Source organism: Pan troglodytes, chromosome 7, assembly GCF_028858775.2.
Source record: "Pan troglodytes isolate AG18354 chromosome 7, NHGRI_mPanTro3-v2.0_pri, whole genome shotgun sequence".
Classification (NCBI taxonomy): Eukaryota; Metazoa; Chordata; class Mammalia; order Primates; family Hominidae; genus Pan; species Pan troglodytes.
In genome coordinates this window covers 106,562,099-106,568,098 of record NC_072405.2, presented here as the reverse complement: position 1 = coordinate 106,568,098, position 6,000 = coordinate 106,562,099, and positions in this window count along the sequence as shown.

Below are 6,000 nucleotides of genomic sequence, written 5' to 3'. Positions count from 1 at the left end.
GGGATGATGGTTTCTCATCGAAGGACTCTGAAGAGTCATTAGAGACATTAAGAGTCATTAGAGATATTAAGAAACTTGTCTAAGTTACACAGTTGGAAGTACTGGAGCAGAGATTTGAACACAAACTCACCTCTTTTCTACTACACTACACTGCCTCTCAAAGCCAGTTGTCATCACCATGCTCCTCATCTTCTCTTATAGACCATCTAAATATCCCTGGTTTCTACAGACTTTCCTTCTCAGCGTACAAGTTCTCTAGACCTCTCCTGATGTTGGTTATTCTCTGAACAGGCTCCAGTTTGTCAATGTCCCTCTTGAAATGCACCATAAGACCAGAATTCAATACCCAGTGTGGCCAGACCATCCTGCCTAGCTTGCTTGCCCTGCACGCCATTTGCATGCCCAGGATGGCTTCACTGACTTAAGAAGCATAGTAGACCTGTCACACATTTGGCTTGGGCTGATCTTGATGTAGCTGCAACCTGGGTCTTTTTCATATGAGCTGGTTTCAAGTCACATTTCATCCATCCCTTACTTACACCATTGCTTCTAATAAGTCTCAATGGGATCCTGTTGGATTCATTTATTGGTTTTGAGAGAGTATTTCAATTTGTTAAACAGCATATTCGCTGCTTCTCTGGCTTTAGGCTATCTGAACATTTTAAAAGTAAGTCTTCAATGTTGTGATACAAGTCACTGATAAGAATGTTGAACATGCCAGGACCAAGAGCAGAGCCTTGAGACATCCACTGGACACCTCCAACAGGGTGGCAATTCATCGATTAATTAATGCTCTTTCAGTACAGTTGTCTACCCAGCTGTGATTCCAGTGAGTTATTTTTAACTCCACATTTCATTTCTCTACCTCCTCACAGTTTATGTAATAAAAAGCTTTGCAAAACACCTGCTGGAATTCATCCAAAACATCCTTTTTTTTTCCAAGTGTGTTCTGTAGAATGCTTGATCAGTGGGATGGTGGTATTAAATAGGTTTTTTGGTGCAGGACTTCTCAGAACCTTTAATGTGCTAATGTGTCCTGTGAATCTTCAAGAGAAACTACAGTAGCACACTGTGTTTCTCAAAGTTGAGGTAGGTCCTTTATTTTATTTTATTTTTGCTTAGGTGGGATTTGTACTCTGCTATTTGCTCATTTGTAGTATTCCCTTGATCTACCAATCTGATAACTACGTGTAAAAGCAATACAACATTAGCTCTGCATGGCTTGTTCTTAGTGAACCTCTGCTAATGCCCAGTGATCAATGCTTGCTTCTATAAAGATGGCCACAGACCACCCTTTAATAATCTGCTCTAGAATTTTACTGTGGATTAAGACCACGCTTGTTGACCTGCAGTTTTCAAAATCTATTTTTTCTCTTCTCTCTCCTGATACAATACATTCTTGTTTCTCGGGGTTTAACCCACCGCAACTATGAACTTCAGCACCATGATATTTACTGCAACAGAAGCATGATATTTACGGCACCTGACACAGTCAGCTGCTACTGTGGGCTTCAGTTCTCTTCTATCCATGTGTGCACTGCCTTTTCTAGTTTGAATGGGATTCTCTTGATGGAGAACATATAAACGAAATCTAAACAACTGAGGTTCATGGTCAAGGCAGATTCCTGACTCATGCTCCCTCAGATTTTCATGTTACTCACAAAAGGAGGTAGATGCCATGGGGGTAACGAGCTAGCCTGCATGTCTTGCTACAGAACTGTTCTGATTGAGAATTAAAGGGTGAAGATGAGCTTCCTAGTGGCGGGGTAGGGGAAAGGGTGTGACGAAAAAGACCCTGATGAATATTCAAGCAATGGAAACAGTCCAGAATGGCTGGGGACAGAGATGAGGGGAGAAAGGGACCAGGGACATGAGGGAGGGCCAGAGCATGGCTTATGAGCCCTGATAAAGAGAAAAGAGAAATCACAGAAGGAACTGCAGCAGTGAGAGAGAAACAGTCAGATTGAACTCTATTCCCAAGGAGTGAACACCCATTCTTTTGTCTCCTACTCTTGTTCTATATGTGGAGTTTGTAAGCTGTGCCCATTTCCTTTTAAATAATAGTCGTTTGCTTTTTCTAAACACCTCAAATCACCCCAGGGTTGGCCACTCCTGATACTCTCCTTTTGCGGGTTTTTTTGCCACTCTTGATAAGCATCCTTGGCTGGGTGCATTCTGTTTTTGTATATACATGCCCTTTAAAGTTCTGAACTGTTAGTCAGTGACAGAAGGCTTCAGAGAGTGGAGCAGGCTTCTGAAGATGAGAAATGTGGTGTCAGGGAAGAGAAAAAGAAGTTTGGTAGAAAGGGCACATTCCCTAAGTGTATGAAGCCCCAAGGCTGCACAAGCAATGTGTGGTTCATATTTAGTGGCTCATGGGTGGACATGGTGTATAAGGGCAAGAAGCTAGGAGGAGGAATCTGAAGGTGGCCTGAACCCTGGCTCTGCTATCACCAGCTCTGTGGCCCTGGCCAAGTTATTGCACTACTCTGGGCCTCAGTGTCTTGACCTTTGCAATGTAAGGGATTCAACCAAGGCTTGACCCTGAGCCCCCTCCTTCAAACTTCTTCGTTGCTCCTTGTCTCCCCTGTCTGCATGTGCATGTGTTTGCATGTGACAGCTATCTCATACAGGGTGTTCTGCCATCCAGGCCACAGCCTCCTTCTTGAACTGTTTGCAAGTCAGAAGCTGGACTGCAGATACAGCATCTGGGAGCAACTCTCCTTGGATCGGAAAGAAGGTGAAAATGTGCTATTCTGTTTTATTTCCCCAGTCATCTTTTAATGCAGCCCAGACTCTGGCTTCCATCAGCAGAAGAGATCAGGAGGCGGATTTTGGGATTGTAATCTTACAGAACAACGAGTCCACCTCTCCCTGTGGCCGAGTGAGTGATTCACGTTTGGCTCAGTTAACACTAGGGAGAAGTCAGATTAACACAGTTACTTGCTTGGAAATGGAGGTTGTTGCACATGGGGCTGGCTTTCTTGACAGAACACATTTTCAAAAAACACTAATGTGTTTTGTTCAGGGATAAAATGTTCTCAGTGGTCCATCATTGCCTGTCTGGAAAGCTTGCAGTAAGCGGATGCAGGAGGGATGATCATTTAATAGTTCCCCAACCTAAACTCACCATGACAGGATAGAGTTAGGAGGATGAAAGATAATTAGTTCAGTTTGGGGAGAACCGCCAATGGAAGTGCCTTTTCTTTACACTCTTTTTTGATCAGAGCAGTAACTAAGCCTCAGAAGACACAGAAGGAAGAACATCTTCCCTAGATGCAGAGCAGATGCAGCCCCTGGCAGCCTAGACCCTGGGGCTCAGCAAAGCTCCGGAAAACCCCCGACAAACATTGCAGTCCCATCTGAAAACCAGAGGGGCGGTGGATTCCATCAGGAAGGAAGCAGCTCTGGTATGGAACTGTCAGATGCGCTGAAGTGGATCCAGCCAGCTCCTTATGGGCAAGGAGCCATAAAAGTGGAACTCGGGGACCTGCTGCAGCAGAACTTTTTGTTTTGCTTTTGTGGCCCAGTGAAGCACCCACTTGCAATACTCTCCATTAGCAAGTGTTCCGGGGAAGTGACAAATCTCCAGAGGCCAATGGTTCCACCTCTTTCCTTTTGAGGTAGCCCTTATGGGGATCTCCTGGATGGATTAGGTTGATTCTGGGTGGATACCAAGGCCACAAAGGAAGATTCCTCATGAGTCAAGGGGGTGCCTGGCTGGAAAATTGGGCTCCTCGTGGGGCAAGGGCTGGGTCTGGAGTAGACTGTGTTTGAGGCTTGAACTTCCAACCTCCCTGGCACTGTCTTGTGCTTTGGGAGTGACTTCCAGGCATAGTGCCACCCAGCCACCCAAGCTAAAACACTATCACAGTGGGGTGGAAATGGAAAACAGTATCATGCCAGAGAGGACAACCGTTCACTGCCCTGGGTTGAGCCTGTGGAGCAGAGTGCTTACCTCATAGTGCCCCCAGGTTGGTGGGACCACCCAGTTCTCCAACCCCAGTGGGTTAAGAGAATTTGGGCCGGGCGTGGTGGCTTGCACCTGTAATCCCAGCACTTTGGGAGGCTGAGGCGGGTGGATCACGAGGTCAGCAGTTCGAGACCAACCTGATCAACATGGTGAAACCCCATCTCTACTAAAAATACAAAAATTAGCCAGGCGTGGTGGTGCATGCCTGTAACCCCAGCTACTCATGAGGCTGAGGCAGGAGAATCGCTTGAACCCGGAAGGCGGAGGTTGCAGTGAGCCGAGATCGCACCATTGCACTCTAGCCTGGGCGACAGAGTGAGACTCTGTCTTGAAAAAAAAAAGAGAGAATTTGGGTGTGGTAGAAGGCTTCAGTAGGGATATGCTGCACTTCCGGCTGGTAATGGCATCTCGGGATTTGAGCAGTTAATTGGAAAAATATGAGATGTGGCTTACTTGAACTCCAAGCAGGCAAAGCGAGTTATCCTGGTTATATTAGAGGTGGATTCACTGTGAAGTTAATGAAGCTATGCTCTTGAGTCCCCTCTCTTCCTTTGCATGTGCATCTTCCAAGACCCTGGGAATTAGTCTAGCAATGGAGCCACATGGCATTCATTTTTGTGAAATTTCAAGAATAAGAGCCTTTGGATATTATTTTTATTAAAGAACCTCTAGAATTGTGAACCCCAAATGGAGAGCCCCACAAAACCTGAAGTTTGAGTTATACCCATGAACTGGTATCCAAGGGAGAAAATCACAGCCTTCTTTGGGATCTGGCAAGATCAAAGCAGGTACTGGTGGAGGAGAGTGGATGCCTTGGCACCTGTCCCAGCTCAAGTACTAATGATCAGAAATTGATCCTCAGTCATTACCCCAAAGAAGGAAGGTTTAAGAAACTTGGAAAGAAGGTATTTTCTGATTAGCATGCCAAAGCAGGGGCTATCAATTTCTACAGTTGGTGGAGGTCTTACAAGAAAAAAGTAAGCAATACCAGGTGTGGGCCCTCGGACACAGCTGAATGTGCCAGCTAAAGAAGTGGAGGTGGCAGGACCCAACCACCACATGCAGGCTGAGGGGCGCATGGGCCAGAGGACACTTACAACATTTCTACATAATCAGAGGGAACCCGAACAACCCACACCGGAAGTGTCACATCCAGGGAGGGTTAGTCTGTGCCCTCTGTCCTGCAATCTCACTCTGAGAGCATTTACTGAACACCTGCTGTGTAGGTGCTGGGGATGAACACCCAAGGAGCCTGGAGTGTAGTTGAGATCCGCAACAGCACCGGTATGAAAGAGGTGAATAACAGGACAGGAGAGCACTTCCAAGTGCATAGGGGATGAGGGGAGTTTCACAGAAATAGAGTGTAGAGTATTTGCACTGAGACTTGAGGGACGAGTGGAACTTGCCAGGCAGAATGCCTGGGGCAGGCATTCCAGGCAGGAGCCTGGGAGTGTGGTGCACTTGGTGGGCTGTGCGGAGGCCCAGTGGTTCCACAGTGCTAAGTATAAGGGAGAAGCGTGGAGATGTAGGGATCAGCAGGAGCTGATGCTGGACACACAGCTGGGTGGGATCCTGGTGCTCCCTTGAGATGCCAAGGAGTATGGGCTTTATCCTGAATCCCTCTCATTGGGCATCAAGCCCCACTGCTTCTCTCTGTAAGGTCTCTCTGGTTTGTTTCTTCTTCTCCATCCAAAGGCTGCCCTAGTTCAGGTCCTCACCAGCTCCTGCTTAGTTTATCACAATTGCCTCTTAATGTTTCCCTGCCTCCAAAGAGGCAGTCAGTGTAACAGTGATAACAGCACATATTTATTGAACACTCAAGACAGGCTGGACACTGTTATATGTGCTTGTAAAAGATGCATTTGGGATTTCTTCTTAACAACCCTATGAGGTAGGTATTATCATTCCTGGTTCTCAGAGGATGAAACTGAGGCACAGCAATGAAATAAGTTGCCCAAAGTTAAATAGTTTGTTAGTGGTAGGGGCAGGATCTGAACCAGAAAAATTTGGTGTGTGAGCTAGAGTTC